This window comes from Cetorhinus maximus, chromosome 26 (assembly GCF_964194155.1).
Source record: "Cetorhinus maximus chromosome 26, sCetMax3.hap1.1, whole genome shotgun sequence".
In the NCBI taxonomy this organism is placed as follows: Eukaryota; Metazoa; Chordata; class Chondrichthyes; order Lamniformes; family Cetorhinidae; genus Cetorhinus; species Cetorhinus maximus.
The window spans coordinates 49,635-63,433 of NC_135904.1; positions in this window are offsets into that span (position 1 = coordinate 49,635).

Below are 13,799 nucleotides of genomic sequence, written 5' to 3' on the forward strand. Positions count from 1 at the left end.
TCCTCATATTATTCAGTCCCATGTGTATGTTGAAAATCCTGTCAGGTCTGTGATATGTTAAAGTATGTAAATAAACCTGTTGTAGACTTAGAACTGGTGTCATCTCTGCATTGCTCTGAGACCAATTGGACAGCAGCAACCTAATGAATATGCAAGAGCTGGATAAATTAACTGCAAAAAATATTAGAAATACTCAGCAAAACTGGCAGCATCTTTGGAGAGAGAAACAGTTAGGGTGAGGAATTTTATGTTGAGAAATTGGGACCACTGCCATTCTGCACATGTGCAAAGTCCAGTGGGATGATGCTGGGTAGCTAACGTAACATCATCATGTCGTTCTCCGATAATACAGAATTCTGGGGTGCTCTTAAATCGGCAGCCCACCCAGCATTGTTTTAAAAAAACTAACTAAAGGGCAATTGAGCATATTAAAAAGAAAATAATTCAAATGTTGAAATTGGCAAAAGCAAACTCTCAAATGACATGAAATTATTAATGATAACAGGATCCATTGGTCAAAAGCAGATCATCTGTAATTGAATTTTTCAGAAGCAGAAAGGGATACATCAAGGAGAATGAATGGGCAACATGATTGACTTGCCAAATCAGTATGCTCAATAGCAATGTGAACAAATTCAAGATAAATAGTAGACACTAGATATGAAAATTATTTTTTTTTAAATTTAACATTTTACAGCTGTATAAAGGATGGTACTTCAAAGATATATTTAGATAACCAAATAATTTTGCTTCTACTTTGTAATATAAATAATGCTATAAAACTATTTCAAATTAGAAAATAGTTTTATTTCCTTAAGAGCTGCAAATGTAACAGGAATACAAACACTGTTTAAAGAATATGACAAACACATTCTGTAAACAAATGACTTGCTAGCCTCATCAAGCCACTTGAAACCTGCTTCAATGAGTCACATTCAATCCTATTCTTAATTTGGTAGTGTATTAGTATCAGAAAATTGTATGTTGGCCTCACAACATCTGCAAGCCTGACCTATCATTCTCCAAGGAGCCCTCACCTGCAACATCAGAGCTGTGAGGTGAAAAGTTGCTTGTTTCTCAACAGATTAATTAGTGATCCAAACTGCTCAACCCTACACCCAGTCAGACTACATAATATTATGCAAAGCCACCACGTTACTGTGTATTGGGATATTATCAAACTCCAGTTTGAATGGCCACCTACCATATGTTGTGACTCTTGTAGAGTTAAAACAATTAACTAAATTAACAATAACAAGGGATAAATCAAGCACAGCCCCTAATTCAGGTCAGCTGTAAAACCAAGGACAAAGTTTAAAGGAAACTTACAAACATTAAACCAAAATGTGATTAAAGGGGTCAACAAACCACCCCAGTCCACCATATGTTGTGGAGGTACTGATGAGCCAGTACTGCTAATGACACAGCAACCGATCTCTTTCCTGCTCCTTCATCCAGCTTCAAAAGTTGATATCCAGAGATGGAACTTCAGAGAATCCTGCCAGAGATGCACATTCTGCCCACCACATGGATCCAATTATTTTACCGTGGAGCATTAATGCTTCAGTGATAAAAAGTATGCAATTACATGGGGAATATTGTATCAAGTAGAGTAGTTTTTTGATTGGTTATTAATGATTAATGAAAGTGAACTAACTTTGGAAAAAAATGGGCAGAGATCTGTGGTACCAGACCAATTTACTGGTCAGGATTTGTATGGGCACCAATAGTACCCATCAGTGTGCTGTTTGTTTAGTCCCTAATTACCTTATTTAGACATCTACGCAATTTCTTGGGCCAGGATTTTTCAGTTGGCGTGCGGGGTCGGGCCTGACATACCAGTGCGCACACTGATGCACGATGACATCATCGCGCTGTCGTGCAATGTTTCGTTTGGCGGGCGTGCGCTGGAGTCAGCTGCGCACCCACTGATATTTAAAAGGCCTAATAAGGCCATTATCAAAGTAATTAAGTTCAAATTCACACTTCCCATCCAATCTTCCATTTGGTGGGCTGGCAAAAAGGCCAAGTGGTAATCCACAAACTGGATGAGGTTTCCTAAAGCTAATAGTGATTATATTAAAACTTTTTCTGAAAAATAAAAACATGTCCCATCTCATATGACACAGTCACATGTTTATTGCTTTTATTAATTTTTTTAAAAAGCTCTCCAATCTCTCGGAGGCAGCTCTGTGCCTCAGGGAGATTGAAGTGCTCTTTCAGGCACATGTGTGAACTGTGCGCTAGGCCAGCTCTCCCTCCTCCCCCCACCTGCACAGGTAGTGCTCAGCGCTGCCGCTTGCGTAATACACTGGGTGGGCCTTAACTGGCCCGCCCACGTAAAATGGCGGTGAGGAGCCAATCGCCCTCGCCTGCTCCCACCGAGCCCGCCCGACAATGACAAATCCTGGCCCTGGTGTTTATGGTTGAGCAGCACTTAGCCATCAACCTACATGTATAAAGCAGGTACCCAGATAGAGTGCATGCCATTATAGGAAGTCATTTAAACTGCCCCACCTTTTGAGATTTATTAAACTTTTATCCGTTTTTTTTTTCTGACTTAATTAGGCAGGAGGCTTCACATCAAACATTTGACATGCCACCATTTTAGTATGTAAACAATACAGGCCATTGGTTTCCTAATAGGAATTCCTTATACCTCTTTTTTAGAAGAAGGAAAATAGCAGCAATGTGGCATTGCACCAGGTACATCAGGCTACGCCAGAGGTAGGTTATGTTTACTGGCTGGTAACCTCCCATTCATATTTACAGATAGAGGTAGACTTACCTGGCAATGACATTGCAAAAATAGCTCCACAAGCTGTCCATGTGCACCCTAAAGGCAGAATCACTTTCCATGCTGTCACCTCCAGTTCGCCAGCGATCAGACGGGTTTTGGAGCATTGCACAGCTCCAGTACTTGGCCATTGACACAAATTTCCTGCCTCCACCTTTATTGTGTCTATCTCCCTCACTGGTATTAGAACGTGCTGTATGCTGAGCAGAGCCTGAGTCAACAGCTTCTCACTTAGGGATGAGAACAAAACCAATTTAACTGAGATGACCCTGCAGAGTTAACTAGTAGCATGAAAAAGACTTGCACATATTAAATCCAGTTCCTCTGATTTTTTTTTAAGTTTACCATTCGCACCAGAATTCTTTTATAGCATGCACACCCCCCTCAAGATTTCTGTTGAATTGAGATGGAATAATGTAACTATACAGAGACCGCATTCTGTGTGTGGCTTCATTACTGCTTTATAAGCATCAATGTTGTTTTGCTGGAAGCAAAATCAATGGAAATAATTATTGAATCCAATGTTTTATTTGCCTTGCATCTGAAAATGTTTAAAATATTTGGAATGGAAATTTCTTCAGAACTGCTCACGCTCCACCATTGTAACTTTGCCAGGATTGTGCTGACAATCCTGAATACGCTTGTTCAGCCACACTTCCAGGGAATTTATAGGCCAGAATTTGGAGTTCGGTGGGCGGGTGTGGTTGGTGACCCCGTGCCTGGCCGGGAAATGGCCTGGCGCCCGCGATCAGCCCCTGGTGGTGATTTCACATTGCTGGGCCAATTAAAGCCCACCGAGTGTGAACGGGGGCTCCCCAGTGGTCAGGAATGAGCGGGCAGGGGCGAGGGCGGGGGTCTGTCGGCCGTCGGGTCCAATGGCGACCCGGCAGACGGTTTAAAAGCGCCACAGTCAGGCCCTGGAAGGCTGCCAGCGATCAGGACACCTTCGGTGTTGTCAGCAGGAGATTAAAAATTATGGATTCCAACATGGTTGCAGACGCCAGGCGTGAGGGCAGGTCGGATGGGCACTCGGCCCCTGGTTTTCTCATGAGTGCCTCGCGGTCCTGCTGGAGGAGGGGGCTGCCAGGAGGGACACCTTTGTCCCCAGGGATGGAAGGAGGAGGCCACTGCACCTAACAAAAAGAATTTGGGAAGAGGTGGTAGAGTTGGTCAGCAGTCATGATGTGTTGCGGCACATCAGGGTCCAGTGCCACAAGAGGTTCTGCACTCAGGAAGGGTGAGTACCATGTTGGCATGGATCAATGTGGTGAAGCGTTAAGGGCTGACAATCCCCCCATGGAGCTCAGGGGTGTTAGAGTTTGAGTGCCAGCTGTCAATGATGCCGGAGCTGGTCAAGGGGGTGAGCCCTGGCAGCTTGGACTGAGTGCCTTGCAGCTCAAAGGCCACGACTCAGATGTGTCCTGTGAGGTGTTCTTCAGCTGGGGTTGGCCAGGCTGCAATGGCGCTGCAGGTAGAGGGTGGACTCATCAATGATCCTCTTTCCTTTCAGGAGAAAACATCCCATAACAACATTAAAGGTTGCATTAAAGTGCTAACCTCCTAATCCTAACCAGATACAAGCACTTTGCCTTGGCGCTGGAGGGGCACCACGCACCTCTGTCAACTGGCCGCGGAGAGGCTGGGGTGTCAGAGAAAGGTAAGAGTGCAGTGCACAGAGCTGAGAGTTTCGGATGGTGAAAACATTCTTGTGTCGTCTCATCATTGTTGGGAGCCTCAAAACTTGATTCCCCATTGTAAGACGATGGCACCATGATGCAGATATCCATGGTCTCACCAGGGTGCCTGGTATGCACAGTGACAGAGTGATGGCTTAAGCTAATGAAATGTCGTTGTTTTCCTTTAGATTTGCTGCCATGCACCCAATCTCAGGACCCCAAAGAACCACCCCTGATGCCAGAGGACCGCCAGGCTCCAGGTGCACCTGCATCACACCTGCTCTCTGAACCAGGCACCAGCGCAGATACCAGCACCTCGGTGGGCGTTAGCTCTTCAGCTAAAATGTTAGTCACAGCAGTGAGGTGCTTGAGGTGCAGGTGGAGGCAGAGAGTGTCAAGGGTGCCAGCAGTCGGAGGACTGCTGGAGGCCAGGACAATGCTCAGTCAAAGATAGATGATGAGCCTCTGGAGTCATCCATTAGGTAGCAGAAGCTGGATGTCCAGTGAGATGTGCGGGAGGATCTGACAGAGATCCATGAGGCTATACTTGCCATGGTCTCCGTTATGGAGGAGTCCATGTGGAGCATCAGCACTGCCTTGACCCTCATGGCCGAGCGCACTGCCTCCTCCACTGAAAGACTGGCGACTCTCATAGAGAGTCGGCTCCAGGAACAGAATCAGGGGTTCCTGGGGTTGCACTTGGACCTGCAGCCCTCACGCGTGAACTGACCTCAGGTGGTCAGTGTCCGTGTGAGAGATGGATGAGGCACCCAGTATCCCAGCCAGGTGCCCATCCATCAATGGCGAGCAGGGAAGTCCAGAGCGACCTCACGTTGGTGCACGAGCTGCCTGTCGTCTCTGTGGGCTCCTCTCAGGGCGCACTGGATGATGGCAGCAGCTCCCCTGCCCATCTTTCAGTGGCTGTGTCATCTGATGAGGCTGCAGCGATTGGCTATGTGCTCCCTGTGCGGGGGGGATTCCCTCAGCCGGGAGTGCGCTCTTTTGTGCATGTGCGCGAAAGAGCACATTGATCTCCCTGAGGCTAAGTGCTGACTCATGGAGATCAGCTCCAAATTCAAAAATCTTAAAGAAAGGAGAGCAAAATTTCCCTGACATGTCCCCTCATGTGACACTGTCACATGAGTTGGAACATGTCCATCACTTTTACTGAAACCTTTATTAAATGTTTAAAAACCATCATGAAACCTCGTCCCGCCGGTGGATGAGGTTTGATGTTTTTTCTGAAGCCCGCCAGGGCTCCCAGCCTGCCCACCCACCTTAAGGTTGGAGGGGCAGGTCCATTAATGATGTCAATTACTTTTTAAATGCCTCAATCGGCCGTCGACAGGTCGGCGGGTGCACAGCTGATTCGACTGTGCACCCGCCAACCTGAAAATTGAAATGACACAGGGAGAGGTTGGGAGTTCCACCCAATGTCATCCCGCATCATTTTGCGTGTCAGCGAGTGGGCCCCGCCCCCGCTTGCCGACTGGAAGATCCTCCCCATAGTGTTGGGACAGGAAAAAACCTAGGAAATTGCTGACCCTGGTTAAATTTGATTCTCCATCTTTCTCTCAACTCCAGTTATTTAATGATGAATCATTTCATTTTGTTATCCTATTGGATTTGTGAGCTTACATCTTGTCATGCATTTCACTGCAGGTATTTTTCAGAAGTGCCAATCTCCTGCGTAAAAGTGTCAGTTATGGTGGATGATTGTGATATTTTTTGCATTAAATTGGGACATTAATAGTTTCAAAGACAGGATCTACAAACACATTTAACAAGATGCTTTCATTGGTATTGAAACTCGTCCGATATCTCTGACATCTCTCTTACTGTTGAAGGGGCCCTGAGTGGAAAATCCTTTGCAAGCCTCCAATGTATGGCCCTTTAGACAGGATGTACAACAGGAATCTCGGGGGAGCCTAGGATGTCAGTTCTCCACTCAGGGAGAAATTTGAAGCCTGGGATTTTCTATTTCGGTGCTATAATCCTGGAACAGTAAGAATCTTCTCAACCATCAAGGGACAAAGGATGGAGATGTATTTTGTGAGTGAAATATTCCAGCCATCCCTACAGCTGTGGACAAGCAAGCTCATGGGAGCATCTACCACTGAGAAAACCGTGCATAATTTGAGATTGGCTCAGGATAGGTATTAGGAGATATGAGCTTCCTTTGTGAAATATTGTCAAGTGGGAAGAGGGACAGCTGTAAATTTGTACAGACATGGTTAATATTCCTGATTGCTTGTAGACTCAATCAACAATAACAAGAGACTGATCGCTCTGTGGTACCAATTGCCACTAAACCAAATAGCCCTTGGGAAGGGGTGGGAATTGTGGCTACATATTGTGCATATATCATTTAGGAAATTGTGTTAATTCTGCAGCTGGGACCCAAAGAAATAATCAAGGGACAATTGCTGCATTTACTCTCCATTATGAATAATATTTCTCACTCACAGCTTTTTATAGCAATGTACAAGAGTCAACATGAAGCTCAAGGTACAGGAAAAATGGAAAAAAAAAGAGCAGTTAAAAGTTAATCTGGAAAATTCTGTTTTAAAAAAAGTTAGCGATCTGAATAAAAGTTAAGGGAAAGGAGCATTTACCCAAGGAATCTCATCATACAAGGAAGCCGTATAAATAAGAACTTCCATCATTGTTCGAGGGAGAGAAGAGCTCTTCAAAAATTCAATGTCAAATCTTGCTTCAATATTTCCCTGAAAGCCCATTGACAGTGAGAAAAAAAAGGAAACATTATATCTAAAAGATGAATATTGGCAAAAGGGATATTTTTTCTTTCAGCAGTCGGCAACTCGCAAATGTACTTCAGGGATATGCTGTAAATTTATGTTTGCAATATTGAAGATTCTTTTTGTAAGTGTTCAATGATGTGCAGTCACACACTGTATTCTACGATGCATCGCTGAACTTAATTTATAAACTCTGGGCTCTTCAGTACTAAATTCCCTGAGTAACTTTTCCAGCATCGAGGTTAATAATTCAAAAGTTATGGGAGCGCAGGCAACTTACAACAGATTGAAAATCATCCATAGCTTTTCCACTTGCCTGACCATATAAAGGCACACAAGAAGTGATCTGTCACATGCTGTCTGATCTTTCTGCCCATTGTGGTTCAGTACAAAGAAAACAATGTCAAACTAAACACAAAGCTTATCTGAGGCATGTGAGATCAAATGAACGGTGGTGATTTTACATGCACCTATACTGAGGTCTTGTCATCACTTTCTTTCCGAAGACCATTCAGTTTCGAAACAGATTCTAAATTTAGGAAATCATCTTGATTGCTCCTCCTGTTACTTGTCAATGACAAAAACCATTGCAAAATTACATAGGGAATTAATCGCTTTATAGTCCTGCATTGCTGTCTTGGATGTTAATAGCAAAATACAGCGGATGCTGGAAATCTTAAATAAAAGCAGAAAACAGAGGCTCTGATGCAGAGTCATACAGACCTGACACGTTAATTATGTTTCTCTCTCCACAGATGCTGTCAGACCTGCTGAGATTTTCCAACATTTTCTGTTTTCATTGTTGGATATTAATAGTTGGGCTGCTCAATAGGCAACACTGTACTGTGCAAACCTCTGGCAGTGCATTGCAACCATACTTACAAAAGCTCCAGCACTTTCTTGGAGCCAAAGAAAGGGAACTTTTTTCACATTACTGCAACTTTGCTTCACTTTGATTTGTCCATTTTATAGGCTGAAGAAGAGACATGTTTAGGAAAGAATTTAAACTTTATGGGCAGAATTTTCCCGTTGGTGAGCAGGGCCGGGCCTCGCACACACGAACGTAAAATGACGCGCGGTGACGTCGGGCAAGCGTCCCAACGTCACCGCGCGCCATCGCGATATTTCATTGGGCGGGTGCGCAATGCTCTCCGATGCACTCCCGCCATTAATTAACGGACCACTTAAGGCCCTTGACACTCCAATCGACCGCGATTTTTTGGCTGCTATGCAATCTTCAGGCCGGCGCACGGGCACAACGGGCAGGCGGGTAGGAGACATTTGTATAAACCTCATCCACGGGCAGGGTAAGAGGGCTCAGTGGGGTCGCGAGTGCGCTCTGTCAAATATTGAAGTTTCAAAGTTTCTGATACTTGCCTGTGTGATCTGCAATACTTCAAAACACATTCCAGCTGATTTGTCTGGACTCACAACCTTCAGGTCAGCACTCTGCAGTGAGGAATCTTTTCTGGGCCTGCATGTTTCAGGAAGCCTCCCCTTAGCCTGGGAATGGGAGTTGAACTCTTCACTGGTGGCATCTCCCCTGAGGAGGAAGGGAGGGCTAGAAGGAGCGGGAGGCTGGGAGTGCACATGCCGCCTCCAGGGGAGCCACCTTTGGGAGGCCAGGTGCAGGCACAAGGGGCGCTGGGCCAAGGGGTTGTCCAAGGTGGAAGGGACCACAGAAGATGCCACTATCCTGCTGCCAGGGTTTACAGGCGGTGAAGCAGCTACCTCAATATGCCTGAGGTGCAGTGCTGAAGGCAGCTCCATCTCTCAAGGGAGACAGTCAACTCTATCTGTCAGATGTTTGGGTCTGAGATCTCCCCTAACTGTGTGGGTGGACACCCCATGCCAGCGGCTCCAGAGGTTACAGCTGCCCTCAACTTCGATGCCTCTGGCTCCTTCCAGGGCTCGGTGGGTGATCTTTGTGTTGTCCCTGTGAATCAGCTGTCCACAGTTGTGTCAAGCAGGTTACAGACGCTCTGTTCAGGAATGCATTGACCACCAGGCAAGTCAGACACAGCGAGCCAGAGGCTTTGCGGCCATTGCTGGCTTCCCCCGTGTCCAGGGTGCTATAGACTGTACACATGTGGCCATCAAGGCGCCAGCAGGTGAGCCCGGTGCCTTCGTCAACAGGAAGGGCTTCCACTCCATGAACGTGCAGATAGTGTGTGATCACAGGATGCTGATTCTACAAGTCTGTGCAAGGTACCCAGGCAGCTCCCATGACGCCTACATCCTCAGACACTCCCAGGTGCCAGGGCTCTTCAGTGCTCCAGCCCGGCTGGATGGATGGCTGCTGGGTGACAAGGGCTATCCCCTCAGAAGGTGGCTCATGACGCCTCTCTGCCATCCAAGAACAGAAGCTGAGCAGCGCTACACTAGGAGCCAGGGCACCACAAGGACTATGGTGGAGAGAGTCATCGGTCTTCTCAACATGCGCTTCCGATGCCTGGACTGCTCGGGGGGCGCACTCCAGTACTCCCCAGATCGTGTTTCATTGATAGTGGTAATCATGAATGAATTAGATCAGGGAATTAAATGTAATATCTCCAAATTTGCAGATGACACAAAGCTGGGTGGGAGAGTGAGCTGTGAGGAGGATGCAGAGATGCCTCAGTGTGGTTTGGACAAGCTGAGTGAGTGGGCAAATGCATGGCAGATGCAGTATAATGTGGATAAATGTGAGGTAATCCATTTTGGTAGCAAAAACAGGAAGGCAGATTATTATCTGAATGGCTATCAATTGAGAGAGGGGAATGTGCAACAAGTCCTGGGCGTCCTTGTACACCAGTCGCTGAAGGTAAGCATGCAGGTACAGCAGGCAGTAAAGAAGGCAAATGGTATGTTGGCCTTCATAGCCAGAGGATTCGAGTACCGGAACAGGGATGTCTTGCTGCAATTGTACAAGGCCTTGGTGAGACCACACCTGGAATATTGTGTGTAGTTTTGGTCTCCTTATCTGAGGAAGGATGTTCTTGCTATAGAGGGAGTGCAACGAAGGTTTACCCGACTGATTTCTGGGATGGCGGGACTGACATATGAGGAGAGATTGTGTCGATTAGGAATATATTCACTGGAGTTCAGAAGAATGAGGGGAGATCTCATAGAAACCAATAAAATTCTAACAGGATTAGACAGGGTAGATGCAGGAAGGATGTTCCCGTGGTGGGGGAGTCCAGAACCAGGGGTCACAGTCTGAGGATATGGGGTAGACCATTTAGGCCATAAGACTATAAGACACAGGAGCAGAAATTAGGCCATTCGGCCCATCGAGTCTGCTCCGCCATTCAATCATGGCTGATAAGTTTCTCAACCCCATTCTCCGGCCTTCTCCTGTAACCAATGATCCCCTTACCAATCAAGAACCTATCTATCTCAGTCTTAAATATACTCAATGACCTGGCCTCCACAGCCTTCTGTGGCAGTGAATTCCATAGATTCACCACTCTCTGGCTAAAGAAGTTTCTCCTCATCTCTGTTCTAAAAGGTCTTCCCTTTACTCTGAGGCTGTGCCCTCGGTTCCTAGTCTCTCCTACCAATGGAAACATCTTCCCCACGTCCACTCTATCCAGGCCTCTCAGTATTCTGTAAGTTTCAATCAGATCCCCCCTCATCCTTCTAAACTCCATCGAGTATAGACCCAGAGTCCTCAAACGTTCCTCATATGTTAAGCCTTTCATTCTTGGGATCATTCTCGTGAACCTCCTCTGGACCCTCTCCAGGGCCAGCACATCCTTCCTGAGATACGGGGCCCAAAATTGCTCACAATATTCTAAATGTGGTCTGACCAGAGCCTTATAAAGCCTCAGCAGCACATCCCTGTTTTTGTATTCTAGTCCTCTCAAAATAAATGCCAACATGCCATTTGCCTTCCTAACTACCGACTCAACCTGCAAGTTAACCTTAAGAGAATCCTGGACTAGGACTCCCAAGTCTCTTTGCACTCCAGATTTCTGAATTCTTTCCCCATTTAGAAAATAGTCTATGCCTCTATTCTTTCCACCAAAGTGCACTACCTCACACTTCCCCACGTTGTATTCCATCTGCCATTTCTTTGCCCATTCTCCTAACCTGTCCAAATCCTTCTGCAGCCTCCCTGCCTCCTCAATTCTACCTGTCCCTCCACCTATCTTTGTATCATCTGCAAACTTAGCCAGATTGCCCTCAGTTCCTTCATCTATAAAGTGAAAAGTTGTGGTCCCAACACTGACCCCTGCAGAACTCCACTAGTCACTGGCCGCCATCCTGAGAAGGACCCCCTTATCCCCACTCTCTGCCTCCTGCCAGACAGCCAATCTTCTATCCATGCTAATAACTTGTCTCTAACACCATGGGCTCTTATCTTACTGAGCAGCCTCTTGTGCGGCACCTTATCAAAGGCCTTCTGGAAGTCCAAGTAGATAACATCCATTGGCTCTCCTTTGTCTAACCTGCTCGCTACCTCCTCAAAGAATTCTAACAGATTTGTCAGGCATGACCTCCCCTTGATGAAACCATGCTGACTTTGCCCTATTTTACCATACACTTCCAAGTATTCTGAAATCTCATCCTTAATAATGGACTCTAAAATCTTACCAACGTCCAAGGTCAGGGTAATCGGCCTGTAATTTCCCTTCTTTTGCCTCAATCCCTTCTTAAACAGTGGGGTTACATTAGCGATTTTCCAGTCCTCTGGGACCCTCCCTGACTGCAGTGATTCCTGAAAGATCACCACTAACGCCTCCACTATCTCTTCAGCTATCTCCTTCAGAACTCTGGGGTGTAATCCATCTGGTCCAGGTGATTTATCCACCTTCAGACCTTTCAGTTTTCCTAGCAGCTTCTCCTTGTTTATGGCCACCATACTCACCTCTGCCCCCCGACTCTCTTGAATTTTGGGGATGTTACTCATGTCTTCCACCGTGAAGACTGACGCAAAGTACCTATTCAGTTCCTCCGCCATTTCTTTGTTCCCCACTACTACTTCTCCAGTGTCATTTTCCAGCGGCCCAATATCCACTTTTGCCTCTCTCTTACCCTTTATATATCTAAAAAAACTCTTGCAATCTTCTTTTATATTACTGGCTAGTTTACCCTCATATTTAATCTTCTCCCGCCTTATTTCTTTTTTAGTTCTCCAGGCTTCCCAATCCCCTGGTTTCCCATTGCTCTTTGCCGCATTGTATGCTTTCTCTTTAGTTTTTATGCTGTCCCTGACTTCCCTTGTCAGCCATGGTTGCCTCGTCCTCCCTTTAGTCTGCTTCTTCTTCCTAGGGATGAATTTTTCCTGTGTCTCCCAAATTACTCCCAGAAACTCCTGCCTTTGCTGTTCCACTGTCTTTCCTGCTAGGCTCATCTCCCAGTTATTTCTGGCCAGCTCCTCCCTCATGCCTCTGTAGTTACCTTTATTCAACTGTAATACCGTTACATCTGATTCCAGCTTTTTCCTCTCAAATTGCAGGGTAAATTCTATCATATTATGGTCACTTCCTCCTAAGGGTTCCTTCACCTTAAGCTCCCTTATCAAATCAGCCTCATTACACATCACTAAATCTAGAATTGCCTGTTCCCTAGTGGGCTCCACCACAAGCTGCTCCAAAAAGCCATCTCGTAGTCATTCCACAAATTCCTTTTCTTGGGATCCATTACCAACCTGATTTAGGACTGAGATGAGGAAAAATTTCTTCACCCAGAGAGTGGTGAGCCTGTAGAATTTCTTACCACAGAAAGTAGTTGTGACCAAAACATTGTATGTTTTCAAGAAGAAGTTAGATCTAGCTCTTAGGGCAAAAGGGATCAAGGGATATGGGGAGAAAGTGAGAGCAGGCTATTGAGTTGGATGATCAGCCATGATCATAATGAATGGCAGAGCAGGCTCGAAGGGCCAAATGGCCTACTCCTGCTCCTAGTTTCTGTTTCTATGCTGCGCTATCCACAATCTTGTGCTGGAAAGGGAGGCGCTGTGGATGATGAAGATGTAGATGCAGTGGCTGCGGCTGCACACAATGAGTCCAGCAGTGAGTCCAAGGATGAGCGCGCACAGGGAAATGCTGAGGGGGTAGACGCTGACCCGAGCATACTCCAGGGAGGCAGGGACACCCAGGAGGCTTTAATCCAATGAACCTTCAGCTAGCCCACCACATTTGGGCCTTCAGAACAAGCCTGGGCTGCAGGCTCCATACTCGATACCTAAGTACAAAATCTGCCTGGTTAGGAACATTAACTAAGGTCCTTGTTAATGAAGCTGAATGTCCGACAAAGCACTCATTACATTATTGGAAACCATCCACCTGCACGACAAAAGAGGCAACCTCGACCATGGTGACATGTCTGAATTTATTTTTGCAACCAAAGAAACTTAATGAACCAAAATGAAAAAGGCGTTAAAAATCACACTAACTTATTAAAACCTCACTGCGGGCCAACACAAAAGCACCAGTGAGAAACCCGTTGTGCGCCTAAGGTGCCTTATGTTTACGTTCCTGGGTACTACGTCTTGGTGATGCCCCATCGCTGGGAGTGGCATCTGAGCCAGCCTGCTGACTCTGCTGTCCTGTTGGCCCTGATCACCTTGGCGGTCGTCCT